Source organism: Pungitius pungitius, unplaced genomic scaffold, assembly GCF_949316345.1.
Source record: "Pungitius pungitius unplaced genomic scaffold, fPunPun2.1 scaffold_24, whole genome shotgun sequence".
Classification (NCBI taxonomy): domain Eukaryota; kingdom Metazoa; phylum Chordata; class Actinopteri; order Perciformes; family Gasterosteidae; genus Pungitius; species Pungitius pungitius.
In genome coordinates, this window is record NW_026909886.1 from 1211125 (window position 1) to 1227014 (window position 15890).

At 45.2% G+C, this 15890-nt stretch overlaps 33 non-coding genes across 33 annotated transcripts; all 33 read left to right on the forward strand.

Moving 5' to 3' along the window:
- The first annotated feature begins 380 nt into the window (after nucleotides 1-380).
- Nucleotides 381-499, forward strand: LOC134118483 (5S ribosomal RNA). The gene has a single exon (XR_009950041.1). It is a non-coding gene; the product is annotated as a 5S ribosomal RNA (ribosomal RNA).
- A 339-nt stretch (nucleotides 500-838) lies between these two features.
- LOC134118484 (5S ribosomal RNA) lies at nucleotides 839-957 on the forward strand. The gene has a single exon (XR_009950042.1). It is a non-coding gene; the product is annotated as a 5S ribosomal RNA (ribosomal RNA).
- A 340-nt stretch (nucleotides 958-1297) lies between these two features.
- Nucleotides 1298-1416, forward strand: LOC134118684 (5S ribosomal RNA). The gene has a single exon (XR_009950245.1). It is a non-coding gene; the product is annotated as a 5S ribosomal RNA (ribosomal RNA).
- A 395-nt stretch (nucleotides 1417-1811) lies between these two features.
- Nucleotides 1812-1930, forward strand: LOC134118485 (5S ribosomal RNA). The gene has a single exon (XR_009950043.1). It is a non-coding gene; the product is annotated as a 5S ribosomal RNA (ribosomal RNA).
- A 339-nt stretch (nucleotides 1931-2269) lies between these two features.
- LOC134119035 (5S ribosomal RNA) lies at nucleotides 2270-2388 on the forward strand. The gene has a single exon (XR_009950596.1). It is a non-coding gene; the product is annotated as a 5S ribosomal RNA (ribosomal RNA).
- A 393-nt stretch (nucleotides 2389-2781) lies between these two features.
- LOC134118486 (5S ribosomal RNA) lies at nucleotides 2782-2900 on the forward strand. Its single transcript, XR_009950044.1, has one exon. It is a non-coding gene; the product is annotated as a 5S ribosomal RNA (ribosomal RNA).
- Nucleotides 2901-3239: 339 nt separating this feature from the next.
- On the forward strand, nucleotides 3240-3358 carry LOC134118487 (5S ribosomal RNA). The gene has a single exon (XR_009950045.1). It is a non-coding gene; the product is annotated as a 5S ribosomal RNA (ribosomal RNA).
- A 339-nt stretch (nucleotides 3359-3697) lies between these two features.
- LOC134118960 (5S ribosomal RNA) lies at nucleotides 3698-3816 on the forward strand. Its single transcript, XR_009950521.1, has one exon. It is a non-coding gene; the product is annotated as a 5S ribosomal RNA (ribosomal RNA).
- A 396-nt stretch (nucleotides 3817-4212) lies between these two features.
- On the forward strand, nucleotides 4213-4331 carry LOC134118488 (5S ribosomal RNA). The gene has a single exon (XR_009950046.1). It is a non-coding gene; the product is annotated as a 5S ribosomal RNA (ribosomal RNA).
- Nucleotides 4332-4670: 339 nt separating this feature from the next.
- LOC134118489 (5S ribosomal RNA) lies at nucleotides 4671-4789 on the forward strand. The gene has a single exon (XR_009950047.1). It is a non-coding gene; the product is annotated as a 5S ribosomal RNA (ribosomal RNA).
- Nucleotides 4790-5185: 396 nt separating this feature from the next.
- On the forward strand, nucleotides 5186-5304 carry LOC134118491 (5S ribosomal RNA). The gene has a single exon (XR_009950049.1). It is a non-coding gene; the product is annotated as a 5S ribosomal RNA (ribosomal RNA).
- A 339-nt stretch (nucleotides 5305-5643) lies between these two features.
- On the forward strand, nucleotides 5644-5762 carry LOC134118492 (5S ribosomal RNA). Its single transcript, XR_009950050.1, has one exon. It is a non-coding gene; the product is annotated as a 5S ribosomal RNA (ribosomal RNA).
- Nucleotides 5763-6156: 394 nt separating this feature from the next.
- On the forward strand, nucleotides 6157-6275 carry LOC134118493 (5S ribosomal RNA). Its single transcript, XR_009950051.1, has one exon. It is a non-coding gene; the product is annotated as a 5S ribosomal RNA (ribosomal RNA).
- A 339-nt stretch (nucleotides 6276-6614) lies between these two features.
- On the forward strand, nucleotides 6615-6733 carry LOC134118494 (5S ribosomal RNA). The gene has a single exon (XR_009950052.1). It is a non-coding gene; the product is annotated as a 5S ribosomal RNA (ribosomal RNA).
- A 393-nt stretch (nucleotides 6734-7126) lies between these two features.
- Nucleotides 7127-7245, forward strand: LOC134118495 (5S ribosomal RNA). The gene has a single exon (XR_009950053.1). It is a non-coding gene; the product is annotated as a 5S ribosomal RNA (ribosomal RNA).
- Nucleotides 7246-7584: 339 nt separating this feature from the next.
- LOC134118496 (5S ribosomal RNA) lies at nucleotides 7585-7703 on the forward strand. Its single transcript, XR_009950054.1, has one exon. It is a non-coding gene; the product is annotated as a 5S ribosomal RNA (ribosomal RNA).
- Nucleotides 7704-8043: 340 nt separating this feature from the next.
- Nucleotides 8044-8162, forward strand: LOC134118685 (5S ribosomal RNA). The gene has a single exon (XR_009950246.1). It is a non-coding gene; the product is annotated as a 5S ribosomal RNA (ribosomal RNA).
- Nucleotides 8163-8557: 395 nt separating this feature from the next.
- On the forward strand, nucleotides 8558-8676 carry LOC134118497 (5S ribosomal RNA). The gene has a single exon (XR_009950055.1). It is a non-coding gene; the product is annotated as a 5S ribosomal RNA (ribosomal RNA).
- A 339-nt stretch (nucleotides 8677-9015) lies between these two features.
- LOC134119036 (5S ribosomal RNA) lies at nucleotides 9016-9134 on the forward strand. The gene has a single exon (XR_009950597.1). It is a non-coding gene; the product is annotated as a 5S ribosomal RNA (ribosomal RNA).
- A 393-nt stretch (nucleotides 9135-9527) lies between these two features.
- On the forward strand, nucleotides 9528-9646 carry LOC134118498 (5S ribosomal RNA). Its single transcript, XR_009950056.1, has one exon. It is a non-coding gene; the product is annotated as a 5S ribosomal RNA (ribosomal RNA).
- Nucleotides 9647-9985: 339 nt separating this feature from the next.
- LOC134118499 (5S ribosomal RNA) lies at nucleotides 9986-10104 on the forward strand. Its single transcript, XR_009950057.1, has one exon. It is a non-coding gene; the product is annotated as a 5S ribosomal RNA (ribosomal RNA).
- Nucleotides 10105-10443: 339 nt separating this feature from the next.
- Nucleotides 10444-10562, forward strand: LOC134118962 (5S ribosomal RNA). The gene has a single exon (XR_009950523.1). It is a non-coding gene; the product is annotated as a 5S ribosomal RNA (ribosomal RNA).
- A 396-nt stretch (nucleotides 10563-10958) lies between these two features.
- LOC134118500 (5S ribosomal RNA) lies at nucleotides 10959-11077 on the forward strand. The gene has a single exon (XR_009950058.1). It is a non-coding gene; the product is annotated as a 5S ribosomal RNA (ribosomal RNA).
- Nucleotides 11078-11416: 339 nt separating this feature from the next.
- On the forward strand, nucleotides 11417-11535 carry LOC134118502 (5S ribosomal RNA). Its single transcript, XR_009950060.1, has one exon. It is a non-coding gene; the product is annotated as a 5S ribosomal RNA (ribosomal RNA).
- A 396-nt stretch (nucleotides 11536-11931) lies between these two features.
- On the forward strand, nucleotides 11932-12050 carry LOC134118503 (5S ribosomal RNA). Its single transcript, XR_009950061.1, has one exon. It is a non-coding gene; the product is annotated as a 5S ribosomal RNA (ribosomal RNA).
- A 339-nt stretch (nucleotides 12051-12389) lies between these two features.
- LOC134118504 (5S ribosomal RNA) lies at nucleotides 12390-12508 on the forward strand. The gene has a single exon (XR_009950062.1). It is a non-coding gene; the product is annotated as a 5S ribosomal RNA (ribosomal RNA).
- Nucleotides 12509-12904: 396 nt separating this feature from the next.
- LOC134118977 (5S ribosomal RNA) lies at nucleotides 12905-13023 on the forward strand. The gene has a single exon (XR_009950538.1). It is a non-coding gene; the product is annotated as a 5S ribosomal RNA (ribosomal RNA).
- A 339-nt stretch (nucleotides 13024-13362) lies between these two features.
- LOC134118505 (5S ribosomal RNA) lies at nucleotides 13363-13481 on the forward strand. The gene has a single exon (XR_009950063.1). It is a non-coding gene; the product is annotated as a 5S ribosomal RNA (ribosomal RNA).
- A 396-nt stretch (nucleotides 13482-13877) lies between these two features.
- On the forward strand, nucleotides 13878-13996 carry LOC134118978 (5S ribosomal RNA). Its single transcript, XR_009950539.1, has one exon. It is a non-coding gene; the product is annotated as a 5S ribosomal RNA (ribosomal RNA).
- A 339-nt stretch (nucleotides 13997-14335) lies between these two features.
- LOC134118506 (5S ribosomal RNA) lies at nucleotides 14336-14454 on the forward strand. The gene has a single exon (XR_009950064.1). It is a non-coding gene; the product is annotated as a 5S ribosomal RNA (ribosomal RNA).
- Nucleotides 14455-14793: 339 nt separating this feature from the next.
- On the forward strand, nucleotides 14794-14912 carry LOC134118507 (5S ribosomal RNA). Its single transcript, XR_009950065.1, has one exon. It is a non-coding gene; the product is annotated as a 5S ribosomal RNA (ribosomal RNA).
- Nucleotides 14913-15308: 396 nt separating this feature from the next.
- Nucleotides 15309-15427, forward strand: LOC134118508 (5S ribosomal RNA). Its single transcript, XR_009950066.1, has one exon. It is a non-coding gene; the product is annotated as a 5S ribosomal RNA (ribosomal RNA).
- A 339-nt stretch (nucleotides 15428-15766) lies between these two features.
- On the forward strand, nucleotides 15767-15885 carry LOC134118509 (5S ribosomal RNA). Its single transcript, XR_009950067.1, has one exon. It is a non-coding gene; the product is annotated as a 5S ribosomal RNA (ribosomal RNA).
- The last annotated feature ends 5 nt before the right edge of the window (nucleotides 15886-15890 follow it).

Below are 15890 nucleotides of genomic sequence, written 5' to 3' on the forward strand. Positions count from 1 at the left end.
CTGAAAGCTGCAGAGCGCCGCAGATTGTACACCTACAAATTACAAAAAGAATATCACATTGTTGAAGAGATGCATGTTTAGTGTTGTTTTAACGTTGGATATGAAAGGAAATTAGACAATATTATCCAAAATGATTCCGTTTCATGATTGCTAAATTAGTGTTGATCAACATTTACGATTGGCATACTATTGTTTGTAATTTAGCCGTTGAAATACAGGTGCTAACCCAACATGTTAGAATTGCCAGTGAAGAAAAGTAAAGTTACCTTCAGGCTTTAGGAACCTCTCTTGCCAATGCTAAGAACTGCTTCAATTTTAGAAAAAGAAACTTCTGATTATCTTTGACACGTTTTAAAGGATTAGGAAAAAGATGAAAAGCAGCTTACGGCCATACCTCTCTGGTTCCGCCCGATCTCGTCTGATCTCGGAAGCTAAGCAGAGCAGGGCCTGGTTAGTACCTGGATGGAAGACCGCCTGGGAATCCCAGGTGCCGTAAGCTTTTTCACTTCTCTCTCTGAAAGCCGCCCAGCGCCGTAAATTGTACACCTGCACAATTGTAAAAAAAAATTCACATTGTAGAAGAGATGCAATAGGAAGAAGATGAAAGGTGGCTTACGTCCATACTATCGTCAGGCCATTTGAGGTGGCGGGGACTGCAATGGCCATTCACCGATTGGCTGGGACCCCTGGGCGGGTCTTCTCTAGTCCATCCAATTTTCGGCATGGGATGTCACAGCCTTCTTTGCATACCCTTATTTAACCCACACAAAGATGCCAACGGCAGGCGTGTCATAATTCATTGACGCATTATAAAGGATTAGGAAAAAGATAAAAAGCAGCTTACGGCCATACCTCTCTGGTTCCGCCCGATCTCGTCTGATCTCGGAAGCTAAGCAGAGCAGGGCCTGGTTAGTACCTGGATGGAAGACCGCCTGGGAATCCCAGGTGCCGTAAGCTTTTTCACTTCTCTCTCTGAAAGCCGCCCAGCTCCGTAGATTGTACACCTACACAATTGTAAAAAAAAATGTCACATTGTAGAAGAGATGCAATAGGAAGAAGATGAAAGGTGGCTTACGTCCATACCATCGTCAGGCCATTTGAGGTGGCGGGGACTGCAATGGCCATTCACCGATTGGCTGGGACCCCTGGGCGGGTCTTCTCTAGTCCATCCAATTTTCGGCATGGGATGTCACAGCCTTCTTTGCATACCCTTATTTAACCCACACAAAGATGCCAACGGCAGGCGTGTCATAATTCATTGACGCATTATAAAGGATTAGGAAAAAGATAAAAAGCAGCTTACGGCCATACCTCTCTGGTTCCGCCCGATCTCGTCTGATCTCGGAAGCTAAGCAGTGCAGGGCCTGGTTAGTACCTGGATGGAAGACCGCCTGGGAATCCCAGGTGCCGTAAGCTTTTTCACTTCTCTCTCCGAAAGCCGCCCAGCGCCGCAGATTGTACACCTACAAATTACAAAAAGAATATCACATTGTTGAAGAGATGCATGTTTAGTGTTGTTTTAACGTTGGATATGAAAGGAAATTAGACAATATTATCCAAAATGATTCCGTTTCATGATTGCTAAATTAGTGTTGATCAACATTTACGATTGGCATACTATTGTTTGTAATTTAGCCGTTGAAATACAGGTGCTAACCCAACATGTTAGAATTGCCAGTGAAGAAAAGTAAAGTTACCTTCAGGCTTTAGGAACCTCTCTTGCCAATGCTAAGAACTGCTTCAATTTTAGAAAAAGAAACTTCTGATTATCTTTGACACGTTTTAAAGGATTAGGAAAAAGATGAAAAGCAGCTTACGGCCATACCTCTCTGGTTCCGCCCGATCTCGTCTGATCTCGGAAGCTAAGCAGAGCAGGGCCTGGTTAGTACCTGGATGGAAGACCGCCTGGGAATCCCAGGTGCCGTAAGCTTTTTCACTTCTCTCTCTGAAAGCCGCCCAGCGCCGTAGCTTGTACACCTACACAATTGTAAAAAGTTGATCACATTGTAGAAGAGATGCAATAGGAAGAAGATGAAAGGTGGCTTACGTCCATACCATCGTCAGGCCATTTGAGGTGGCGGGGACTGCAATGGCCATCCACCGATTGGCTGGGACTCCTGGGCGGGTCTTCTCTAGTCCATCCAATTTTCGCCATAGGATGTCACAGCCTTCTTTGCATACCCTTATTTAACCCACACAAAGATGGCAACGGCAGGCGTGACATAATTTTTTGACGCATTATAAAGGATTAGGAAAAAGATAAAAAGCAGCTTACGGCCATACCTCTCTGGTTCCGCCCGATCTCGTCTGATCTCGGAAGCTAAGCAGACCAGGGCCTGGTTAGTACCTGGATGGAAGACCGCCTGGGAATCCCAGGTGCCGTAAGCTTTTTCACTTCTCTCTGAAAGCTGCAGAGCGCCGCAGATTGTACACCTACAAATTACAAAAAGTATATCACATTGTTGAAGAGATGCATGTTTATTGTTGTTTTAACGTTGGATATGAAAGGCATTTAGACAATATTATCCAAAATGATTCCGTTTCATGATTGCTAAATTAGTGTTGATCAACATTTACGATTGGCATACTATTGTTTGTAATTTAGCCGTTGAAATACAGGTGCTAACCCAACATGTTAGAATTGCCAGTGAAGAAAAGTAAAGTTACCTTCAGGCTTTAGGAACCTCTCTTGCCAATGCTAAGAACTGCTTCAATTTTAGAAAAAGAAACTTCTGATTATCTTTGACACGTTTTAAAGGATTAGGAAAAAGATGAAAAGCAGCTTACGGCCATACCTCTCTGGTTCCGCCCGATCTCGTCTGATCTCGGAAGCTAAGCAGAGCAGGGCCTGGTTAGTACCTGGATGGAAGACCGCCTGGGAATCCCAGGTGCCGTAAGCTTTTTCACTTCTCTCTCCGAAAGCCGCCCAGCGCCGCAGATTGTACACCTACACAATTGTAAAAAGCATTTCACATTGTAGAAGAGATGCAATAGGAAGAAGATGAAAGGTGGCTTACGTCCATACCATCGTCAGGCCATTTGAGGTGGCGGGGACTGCAATGGCCATCCACCGATTGGCTGGGACTCCTGGGCGGGTCTTCTCTAGTCCATCCAATTTTCGGCTTAGGATGTCACAGCCTTCTTTGCATACCCTTATTTAACCCACACAAAGATGCCAACGGCAGGCGTGACATAATTTTTTGACGCATTATAAAGGATTAGGAAAAAGATAAAGAGCAGCTTACGGCCATACCTCTCTGGTTCCGCCCGATCTCGTCTGATCTCGGAAGCTAAGCAGAGCAGGGCCTGGTTAGTACCTGGATGGAAGACCGCCTGGGAATCCCAGGTGCCGTAAGCTTTTTCACTTCTCTCTCCGAAAGCCGCCCAGCGCCGCAGATTGTACACCTACACAATTGTAAAAAGCATTTCACATTGTAGAAGAGATGCAATAGGAAGAAGATGAAAGGTGGCTTACGTCCATACCATCGTCAGGCCATTTGAGGTGGCGGGGACTGCAATGGCCATCCACCGATTGGCTGGGACTCCTGGGCGGGTCTTCTCTAGTCCATCCAATTTTCGGCATAGGATGTCACAGCCTTCTTTGCATACCCTTATTTAACCCACACAAAGATGCCAACGGCAGGCGTGACATAATTTTTTGACGCATTATAAAGGATTAGGAAAAAGATAAAGAGCAGCTTACGGCCATACCTCTCTGGTTCCGCCCGATCTCGTCTGATCTCGGAAGCTAAGCAGAACAGGGCCTGGTTAGTACCTGGATGGAAGACCGCCTGGGAATCCCAGGTGCCGTAAGCTTTTTCACTTCTCTCTGGAAGCCGCCGAGCGCCGCAGATTGTACACCTACAAATTACAAAAAGTATATCACATTGTCGAAGAGATGCATGTTTAGTGTTGTTTTAACGTTGGATATATAAGGAACTTAGACAATATAATCAAAAATGATTCCGTTTCATGGTTGCTAAATTAGTGTTGATCAACATTTAACAATTGGCATACTTTTGTTTGTAATTTAGCCGTTCAAATACAGGTGCTAACCCAACATGTTAGAATTGCCAGTGAAGAAAAGTAAAGTTACCTTCAGGTTTTAGGAACCTCTCTTGCCAATCCTAAGAACTGCTTCAATTTTAGAAAAAGAAACTCTTCTGATTATCTTTGACACGTTTTAAAGGATTAGGAAAAAGGTAAAAAGCAGCTTACGGCCATACCTCTCTGGTTCCGCCCGATCTCGTCTGATCTCGGAAGCTAAGCAGAGCAGGGCCTGGTTAGTACCTGGATGGAAGACCGCCTGGGAATCCCAGGTGCCGTAAGCTTTTTCACTTCTCTCTCCGAAAGCCGCCCAGCGCCGCAGATTGTACACCTACACAATTGTAAAAAGCATTTCACATTGTAGAAGAGATGCAATAGGAAGAAGATGAAAGGTGGCTTACGTCCATACCATCGTCAGGCCATTTGAGGTGGCGGGGACTGCAATGGCCATCCACCGATTGGCTGGGACTCCTGGGCGGGTCTTCTCTAGTCCATCCAATTTTCGGCATAGGATGTCACAGCCTTCTTTGCATACCCTTATTTAACCCACACAAAGATGCCAACGGCAGGCGTGACATAATTTTTTGACGCATTATAAAGGATTAGGAAAAAGATAAAAAGCAGCTTACGGCCATACCTCTCTGGTTCCGCCCGATCTCGTCTGATCTCGGAAGCTAAGCAGAGCAGGGCCTGGTTAGTACCTGGATGGAAGACCGCCTGGGAATCCCAGGTGCCGTAAGCTTTTTCACTTCTCTCTGGAAGCCGCCGAGCGCCGCAGATTGTACACCTACAAATTACAAAAAGTATATCACATTGTCGAAGAGATGCATGTTTAGTGTTGTTTTAACGTTGGATATATAAGGAACTTAGACAATATCATCAAAAATGATTCCGTTTCATGGTTGCTAAATTAGTGTTGATCAACATTTAACAATTGGCATACTTTTGTTTGTAATTTAGCCGTTCAAATACAGGTGCTAACCCAACATGTTAGAATTGCCAGTGAAGAAAAGTAAAGTTACCTTCAGGTTTTAGGAACCTCTCTTGCCAATCCTAAGAACTGCTTCAATTTTAGAAAAACAAACTCTTCTGATTATCTTTGACACGTTTTAAAGGATTAGGAAAAAGATAAAAAGCAGCTTACGGCCATACCTCTCTGGTTCCGCCCGATCTCGTCTGATCTCGGAAGCTAAGCAGAGCAGGGCCTGGTTAGTACCTGGATGGAAGACCGCCTGGGAATCCCAGGTGCCGTAAGCTTTTTCACTTCTCTCTCCGAAAGCCGCCCAGCGCCGCAGATTGTACACCTACACAATTGTAAAAAGCATTTCACATTGTAGAAGAGATGCAATAGGAAGAAGATGAAAGGTGGCTTACGTCCGTACCATCGTCAGGCCATTTGAGGTGGCGGGGACTGCAATGGCCATCCACCGATTGGCTGGGACTCCTGGGCGGGTCTTCTCTAGTCCATCCAATTTTCGGCATAGGATGTCACAGCCTTCTTTGCATACCCTTATTTAACCCACACAAAGATGCCAACGGCAGGCGTGACATAATTTTTTGACGCATTATAAAGGATTAGGAAAAAGATAAAGAGCAGCTTACGGCCATACCTCTCTGGTTCCGCCCGATCTCGTCTGATCTCGGAAGCTAAGCAGAGCAGGGCCTGGTTAGTACCTGGATGGAAGACCGCCTGGGAATCCCAGGTGCCGTAAGCTTTTTCACTTCTCTCTGAAAGCTGCAGAGCGCCGCAGATTGTACACCTACAAATTACAAAAAGTATATCACATTGTTGAAGAGATGCATGTTTATTGTTGTTTTAACGTTGGATATGAAAGGCATTTAGACAATATTATCAAACATGATTCCGTTTCATGGTTGCTAAATTAGTGTTGATCAACATTTAACAATTGGCATACTTTTGTTTGTAATTTAGCCGTTGAAATACAGGTGCTAACCAAACATGTTAGATTTACCAGTGAAGAAAAGTAAAGTTCCCTTTAGGTTTTAGGAACCTCTCTTGCCAATGCTAAGAACTGCTTCAATTTTAGAAAAAGAAACTTCTGATTATCTTTGACACGTTTTAAAGGATTAGGAAAAAGATGAAAAGCAGCTTACGGCCATACCTCTCTGGTTCCGCCCGATCTCGTCTGATCTCGGAAGCTAAGCAGAGCAGGGCCTGGTTAGTACCTGGATGGAAGACCGCCTGGGAATCCCAGGTGCCGTAAGCTTTTTCACTTCTCTCTCTGAAAGCCGCCCAGCGCCGTAGCTTGTACACCTACACAATTGTAAAAAGTTGATCACATTGTAGAAGAGATGCAATAGGAAGAAGATGAAAGGTGGCTTACGTCCATACCATCGTCAGGCCATTTGAGGTGGCGGGGACTGCAATGGCCATCCACCGATTGGCTGGGACTCCTGGGCGGGTCTTCTCTAGTCCATCCAATTTTCGCCATAGGATGTCACAGCCTTCTTTGCATACCCTTATTTAACCCACACAAAGATGCCAACGGCAGGCGTGACATAATTTTTTGACGCATTATAAAGGATTAGGAAAAAGATAAAAAGCAGCTTACGGCCATACCTCTCTGGTTCCGCCCGATCTCGTCTGATCTCGGAAGCTAAGCAGAGCAGGGCCTGGTTAGTACCTGGATGGAAGACCGCCTGGGAATCCCAGGTGCCGTAAGCTTTTTCACTTCTCTCTGAAAGCTGCAGAGCGCCGCAGATTGTACACCTACAAATTACAAAAAGAATATCACATTGTTGAAGAGATGCATGTTTAGTGTTGTTTTAACGTTGGATATGAAAGGAAATTAGACAATATTATCCAAAATGATTCCGTTTCATGATTGCTAAATTAGTGTTGATCAACATTTACGATTGGCATACTATTGTTTGTAATTTAGCCGTTGAAATACAGGTGCTAACCCAACATGTTAGAATTGCCAGTGAAGAAAAGTAAAGTTACCTTCAGGCTTTAGGAACCTCTCTTGCCAATGCTAAGAACTGCTTCAATTTTAGAAAAAGAAACTTCTGATTATCTTTGACACGTTTTAAAGGATTAGGAAAAAGATGAAAAGCAGCTTACGGCCATACCTCTCTGGTTCCGCCCGATCTCGTCTGATCTCGGAAGCTAAGCAGAGCAGGGCCTGGTTAGTACCTGGATGGAAGACCGCCTGGGAATCCCAGGTGCCGTAAGCTTTTTCACTTCTCTCTCTGAAAGCCGCCCAGCGCCGTAAATTGTACACCTGCACAATTGTAAAAAAAAATTCACATTGTAGAAGAGATGCAATAGGAAGAAGATGAAAGGTGGCTTACGTCCATACTATCGTCAGGCCATTTGAGGTGGCGGGGACTGCAATGGCCATTCACCGATTGGCTGGGACCCCTGGGCGGGTCTTCTCTAGTCCATCCAATTTTCGGCATGGGATGTCACAGCCTTCTTTGCATACCCTTATTTAACCCACACAAAGATGCCAACGGCAGGCGTGTCATAATTCATTGACGCATTATAAAGGATTAGGAAAAAGATAAAAAGCAGCTTACGGCCATACCTCTCTGGTTCCGCCCGATCTCGTCTGATCTCGGAAGCTAAGCAGAGCAGGGCCTGGTTAGTACCTGGATGGAAGACCGCCTGGGAATCCCAGGTGCCGTAAGCTTTTTCACTTCTCTCTCTGAAAGCCGCCCAGCTCCGTAGATTGTACACCTACACAATTGTAAAAAAAAATGTCACATTGTAGAAGAGATGCAATAGGAAGAAGATGAAAGGTGGCTTACGTCCATACCATCGTCAGGCCATTTGAGGTGGCGGGGACTGCAATGGCCATTCACCGATTGGCTGGGACCCCTGGGCGGGTCTTCTCTAGTCCATCCAATTTTCGGCATGGGATGTCACAGCCTTCTTTGCATACCCTTATTTAACCCACACAAAGATGCCAACGGCAGGCGTGTCATAATTCATTGACGCATTATAAAGGATTAGGAAAAAGATAAAAAGCAGCTTACGGCCATACCTCTCTGGTTCCGCCCGATCTCGTCTGATCTCGGAAGCTAAGCAGTGCAGGGCCTGGTTAGTACCTGGATGGAAGACCGCCTGGGAATCCCAGGTGCCGTAAGCTTTTTCACTTCTCTCTCCGAAAGCCGCCCAGCGCCGCAGATTGTACACCTACAAATTACAAAAAGAATATCACATTGTTGAAGAGATGCATGTTTAGTGTTGTTTTAACGTTGGATATGAAAGGAAATTAGACAATATTATCCAAAATGATTCCGTTTCATGATTGCTAAATTAGTGTTGATCAACATTTACGATTGGCATACTATTGTTTGTAATTTAGCCGTTGAAATACAGGTGCTAACCCAACATGTTAGAATTGCCAGTGAAGAAAAGTAAAGTTACCTTCAGGCTTTAGGAACCTCTCTTGCCAATGCTAAGAACTGCTTCAATTTTAGAAAAAGAAACTTCTGATTATCTTTGACACGTTTTAAAGGATTAGGAAAAAGATGAAAAGCAGCTTACGGCCATACCTCTCTGGTTCCGCCCGATCTCGTCTGATCTCGGAAGCTAAGCAGAGCAGGGCCTGGTTAGTACCTGGATGGAAGACCGCCTGGGAATCCCAGGTGCCGTAAGCTTTTTCACTTCTCTCTCTGAAAGCCGCCCAGCGCCGTAGCTTGTACACCTACACAATTGTAAAAAGTTGATCACATTGTAGAAGAGATGCAATAGGAAGAAGATGAAAGGTGGCTTACGTCCATACCATCGTCAGGCCATTTGAGGTGGCGGGGACTGCAATGGCCATCCACCGATTGGCTGGGACTCCTGGGCGGGTCTTCTCTAGTCCATCCAATTTTCGCCATAGGATGTCACAGCCTTCTTTGCATACCCTTATTTAACCCACACAAAGATGGCAACGGCAGGCGTGACATAATTTTTTGACGCATTATAAAGGATTAGGAAAAAGATAAAAAGCAGCTTACGGCCATACCTCTCTGGTTCCGCCCGATCTCGTCTGATCTCGGAAGCTAAGCAGACCAGGGCCTGGTTAGTACCTGGATGGAAGACCGCCTGGGAATCCCAGGTGCCGTAAGCTTTTTCACTTCTCTCTGAAAGCTGCAGAGCGCCGCAGATTGTACACCTACAAATTACAAAAAGTATATCACATTGTTGAAGAGATGCATGTTTATTGTTGTTTTAACGTTGGATATGAAAGGCATTTAGACAATATTATCCAAAATGATTCCGTTTCATGATTGCTAAATTAGTGTTGATCAACATTTACGATTGGCATACTATTGTTTGTAATTTAGCCGTTGAAATACAGGTGCTAACCCAACATGTTAGAATTGCCAGTGAAGAAAAGTAAAGTTACCTTCAGGCTTTAGGAACCTCTCTTGCCAATGCTAAGAACTGCTTCAATTTTAGAAAAAGAAACTTCTGATTATCTTTGACACGTTTTAAAGGATTAGGAAAAAGATGAAAAGCAGCTTACGGCCATACCTCTCTGGTTCCGCCCGATCTCGTCTGATCTCGGAAGCTAAGCAGAGCAGGGCCTGGTTAGTACCTGGATGGAAGACCGCCTGGGAATCCCAGGTGCCGTAAGCTTTTTCACTTCTCTCTCCGAAAGCCGCCCAGCGCCGCAGATTGTACACCTACACAATTGTAAAAAGCATTTCACATTGTAGAAGAGATGCAATAGGAAGAAGATGAAAGGTGGCTTACGTCCATACCATCGTCAGGCCATTTGAGGTGGCGGGGACTGCAATGGCCATCCACCGATTGGCTGGGACTCCTGGGCGGGTCTTCTCTAGTCCATCCAATTTTCGGCTTAGGATGTCACAGCCTTCTTTGCATACCCTTATTTAACCCACACAAAGATGCCAACGGCAGGCGTGACATAATTTTTTGACGCATTATAAAGGATTAGGAAAAAGATAAAGAGCAGCTTACGGCCATACCTCTCTGGTTCCGCCCGATCTCGTCTGATCTCGGAAGCTAAGCAGAGCAGGGCCTGGTTAGTACCTGGATGGAAGACCGCCTGGGAATCCCAGGTGCCGTAAGCTTTTTCACTTCTCTCTCCGAAAGCCGCCCAGCGCCGCAGATTGTACACCTACACAATTGTAAAAAGCATTTCACATTGTAGAAGAGATGCAATAGGAAGAAGATGAAAGGTGGCTTACGTCCATACCATCGTCAGGCCATTTGAGGTGGCGGGGACTGCAATGGCCATCCACCGATTGGCTGGGACTCCTGGGCGGGTCTTCTCTAGTCCATCCAATTTTCGGCATAGGATGTCACAGCCTTCTTTGCATACCCTTATTTAACCCACACAAAGATGCCAACGGCAGGCGTGACATAATTTTTTGACGCATTATAAAGGATTAGGAAAAAGATAAAGAGCAGCTTACGGCCATACCTCTCTGGTTCCGCCCGATCTCGTCTGATCTCGGAAGCTAAGCAGAACAGGGCCTGGTTAGTACCTGGATGGAAGACCGCCTGGGAATCCCAGGTGCCGTAAGCTTTTTCACTTCTCTCTGGAAGCCGCCGAGCGCCGCAGATTGTACACCTACAAATTACAAAAAGTATATCACATTGTCGAAGAGATGCATGTTTAGTGTTGTTTTAACGTTGGATATATAAGGAACTTAGACAATATAATCAAAAATGATTCCGTTTCATGGTTGCTAAATTAGTGTTGATCAACATTTAACAATTGGCATACTTTTGTTTGTAATTTAGCCGTTCAAATACAGGTGCTAACCCAACATGTTAGAATTGCCAGTGAAGAAAAGTAAAGTTACCTTCAGGTTTTAGGAACCTCTCTTGCCAATCCTAAGAACTGCTTCAATTTTAGAAAAAGAAACTCTTCTGATTATCTTTGACACGTTTTAAAGGATTAGGAAAAAGGTAAAAAGCAGCTTACGGCCATACCTCTCTGGTTCCGCCCGATCTCGTCTGATCTCGGAAGCTAAGCAGAGCAGGGCCTGGTTAGTACCTGGATGGAAGACCGCCTGGGAATCCCAGGTGCCGTAAGCTTTTTCACTTCTCTCTCCGAAAGCCGCCCAGCGCCGCAGATTGTACACCTACACAATTGTAAAAAGCATTTCACATTGTAGAAGAGATGCAATAGGAAGAAGATGAAAGGTGGCTTACGTCCATACCATCGTCAGGCCATTTGAGGTGGCGGGGACTGCAATGGCCATCCACCGATTGGCTGGGACTCCTGGGCGGGTCTTCTCTAGTCCATCCAATTTTCGGCATAGGATGTCACAGCCTTCTTTGCATACCCTTATTTAACCCACACAAAGATGCCAACGGCAGGCGTGACATAATTTTTTGACGCATTATAAAGGATTAGGAAAAAGATAAAAAGCAGCTTACGGCCATACCTCTCTGGTTCCGCCCGATCTCGTCTGATCTCGGAAGCTAAGCAGAGCAGGGCCTGGTTAGTACCTGGATGGAAGACCGCCTGGGAATCCCAGGTGCCGTAAGCTTTTTCACTTCTCTCTGGAAGCCGCCGAGCGCCGCAGATTGTACACCTACAAATTACAAAAAGTATATCACATTGTCGAAGAGATGCATGTTTAGTGTTGTTTTAACGTTGGATATATAAGGAACTTAGACAATATCATCAAAAATGATTCCGTTTCATGGTTGCTAAATTAGTGTTGATCAACATTTAACAATTGGCATACTTTTGTTTGTAATTTAGCCGTTCAAATACAGGTGCTAACCCAACATGTTAGAATTGCCAGTGAAGAAAAGTAAAGTTACCTTCAGGTTTTAGGAACCTCTCTTGCCAATCCTAAGAACTGCTTCAATTTTAGAAAAACAAACTCTTCTGATTATCTTTGACACGTTTTAAAGGATTAGGAAAAAGATAAAAAGCAGCTTACGGCCATACCTCTCTGGTTCCGCCCGATCTCGTCTGATCTCGGAAGCTAAGCAGAGCAGGGCCTGGTTAGTACCTGGATGGAAGACCGCCTGGGAATCCCAGGTGCCGTAAGCTTTTTCACTTCTCTCTCCGAAAGCCGCCCAGCGCCGCAGATTGTACACCTACACAATTGTAAAAAGCATTTCACATTGTAGAAGAGATGCAATAGGAAGAAGATGAAAGGTGGCTTACGTCCGTACCATCGTCAGGCCATTTGAGGTGGCGGGGACTGCAATGGCCATCCACCGATTGGCTGGGACTCCTGGGCGGGTCTTCTCTAGTCCATCCAATTTTCGGCATAGGATGTCACAGCCTTCTTTGCATACCCTTATTTAACCCACACAAAGATGCCAACGGCAGGCGTGACATAATTTTTTGACGCATTATAAAGGATTAGGAAAAAGATAAAGAGCAGCTTACGGCCATACCTCTCTGGTTCCGCCCGATCTCGTCTGATCTCGGAAGCTAAGCAGAGCAGGGCCTGGTTAGTACCTGGATGGAAGACCGCCTGGGAATCCCAGGTGCCGTAAGCTTTTTCACTTCTCTCTGGAAGCCGCCGAGCGCCGCAGATTGTACACCTACAAATTACAAAAAGTATATCACATTGTCGAAGAGATGCATGTTTAGTGTTGTTTTAACGTTGGATATATAAGGAACTTAGACAATATAATCAAAAATGATTCCGTTTCATGGTTGCTAAATTAGTGTTGATCAACATTTAACAATTGGCATACTTTTGTTTGTAATTTAGCCGTTGAAATACAGGTGCTAACCCAACATGTTAGAATTGCCAGTGAAGAAAAGTAAAGTTACCTTCAGGTTTTAGGAACCTCTCTTGCCAATCCTAAGAACTGCTTCAATTTTAGAAAAAGAAACTCTTCTGATTATCTTTGACACGTTTTAAAGGATTAGGAAAAAGGTAAAAAGCAGCTTACGGCCATACCTCTCTGGTTCCGCCCGATCTCGTCTGATCTCGGAAACTAAGCAGAGCAGGGCCTGGTTAGTACCTGGATGGAAGACCGCCTGGGAATCCCAGGTGCCGTAAGCTTTTTCACTTCTCTCTCCGAAAGCCGCCCAGCGCCGCAGATTGTACACCTACACAATTGTAAAAAGCATTTCACATTGTAGAAGAGATGCAATAGGAAGAAGATGAAAGGTGGCTTACGTCCATACCATCGTCAGGCCATTTGAGGTGGCGGGGACTGCAATGGCCATCCACCGATTGGCTGGGACTCCTGGGCGGGTCTTCTCTAGTCCATCCAATTTTCGGCTTAGGATGTCACAGCCTTCTTTGCATACCCTTATTTAACCCACACAAAGATGCCAACGGCAGGCGTGACATAATTTTTTGACGCATTATAAAGGATTAGGAAAAAGATAAAGAGCAGCTTACGGCCATACCTCTCTGGTTCCGCCCGATCTCGTCTGATCTCGGAAGCTAAGCAGAGCAGGGCCTGGTTAGTACCTGGATGGAAGACCGCCTGGGAATCCCAGGTGCCGTAAGCTTTTTCACTTCTCTCTGGAAGCCGCCGAGCGCCGCAGATTGTACACCTACAAATTACAAAAAGTATATCACATTGTCGAAGAGATGCATGTTTAGTGTTGTTTTAACGTTGGATATATAAGGAACTTAGACAATATAATCAAAAATGATTCCGTTTCATGGTTGCTAAATTAGTGTTGATCAACATTTAACAATTGGCATACTTTTGTTTGTAATTTAGCCGTTGAAATACAGGTGCTAACCCAACATGTTAGAATTGCCAGTGAAGAAAAGTAAAGTTACCTTCAGGTTTTAGGAACCTCTCTTGCCAATCCTAAGAACTGCTTCAATTTTAGAAAAAGAAACTCTTCTGATTATCTTTGACACGTTTTAAAGGATTAGGAAAAAGGTAAAAAGCAGCTTACGGCCATACCTCTCTGGTTCCGCCCGATCTCGTCTGATCTCGGAAACTAAGCAGAGCAGGGCCTGGTTAGTACCTGGATGGAAGACCGCCTGGGAATCCCAGGTGCCGTAAGCTTTTTCACTTCTCTCTCCGAAAGCCGCCCAGCGCCGCAGATTGTACACCTACACAATTGTAAAAAGCATTTCACATTGTAGAAGAGATGCAATAGGAAGAAGATGAAAGGTGGCTTACGTCCATACCATCGTCAGGCCATTTGAGGTGGCGGGGACTGCAATGGCCATCCACCGATTGGCTGGGACTCCTGGGCGGGTCTTCTCTAGTCCATCCAATTTTCGGCTTAGGATGTCACAGCCTTCTTTGCATACCCTTATTTAACCCACACAAAGATGCCAACGGCAGGCGTGACATAATTTTTTGACGCATTATAAAGGATTAGGAAAAAGATAAAGAGCAGCTTACGGCCATACCTCTCTGGTTCCGCCCGATCTCGTCTGATCTCGGAAGCTAAGCAGAGCAGGGCCTGGTTAGTACCTGGATGGAAGACCGCCTGGGAATCCCAGGTGCCGTAAGCTTTTTCACTTCTCTCTCCGAAAGCCGCCCAGCGCCGCAGATTGTACACCTACACAATTGTAAAAAGCATTTCACATTGTAGAAGAGATGCAATAGGAAGAAGATGAAAGGTGGCTTACGTCCATACCATCGTCAGGCCATTTGAGGTGGCGGGGACTGCAATGGCCATCCACCGATTGGCTGGGACTCCTGGGCGGGTCTTCTCTAGTCCATCCAATTTTCGGCATAGGATGTCACAGCCTTCTTTGCATACCCTTATTTAACCCACACAAAGATGCCAACGGCAGGCGTGACATAATTTTTTGACGCATTATAAAGGATTAGGAAAAAGATAAAAAGCAGCTTACGGCCATACCTCTCTGGTTCCGCCCGATCTCGTCTGATCTCGGAAGCTAAGCAGAGCAGGGCCTGGTTAGTACCTGGATGGAAGACCGCCTGGGAATCCCAGGTGCCGTAAGCTTTTTCACTTCTCTCTGGAAGCCGCCGAGCGCCGCAGATTGTACACCTACAAATTACAAAAAGTATATCACATTGTCGAAGAGATGCATGTTTAGTGTTGTTTTAACGTTGGATATATAAGGAACTTAGACAATATCATCAAAAATGATTCCGTTTCATGGTTGCTAAATTAGTGTTGATCAACATTTAACAATTGGCATACTTTTGTTTGTAATTTAGCCGTTCAAATACAGGTGCTAACCCAACATGTTAGAATTGCCAGTGAAGAAAAGTAAAGTTACCTTCAGGTTTTAGGAACCTCTCTTGCCAATCCTAAGAACTGCTTCAATTTTAGAAAAACAAACTCTTCTGATTATCTTTGACACGTTTTAAAGGATTAGGAAAAAGATAAAAAGCAGCTTACGGCCATACCTCTCTGGTTCCGCCCGATCTCGTCTGATCTCGGAAGCTAAGCAGAGCAGGGCCTGGTTAGTACCTGGATGGAAGACCGCCTGGGAATCCCAGGTGCCGTAAGCTTTTTCACTTCTCTCTCCGAAAGCCGCCCAGCGCCGCAGATTGTACACCTACACAATTGTAAAAAGCATTTCACATTGTAGAAGAGATGCAATAGGAAGAAGATGAAAGGTGGCTTACGTCCGTACCATCGTCAGGCCATTTGAGGTGGCGGGGACTGCAATGGCCATCCACCGATTGGCTGGGACTCCTGGGCGGGTCTTCTCTAGTCCATCCAATTTTCGGCATAGGATGTCACAGCCTTCTTTGCATACCCTTATTTAACCCACACAAAGATGCCAACGGCAGGCGTGACATAATTTTTTGACGCATTATAAAGGATTAGGAAAAAGATAAAGAGCAGCTTACGGCCATACCTCTCTGGTTCCGCCCGATCTCGTCTGATCTCGGAAGCTAAGCAGAGCAGGGCCTGGTTAGTACCTGGATGGAAGACCGCCTGGGAATCCCAGGTGCCGTAAGCTTTTTC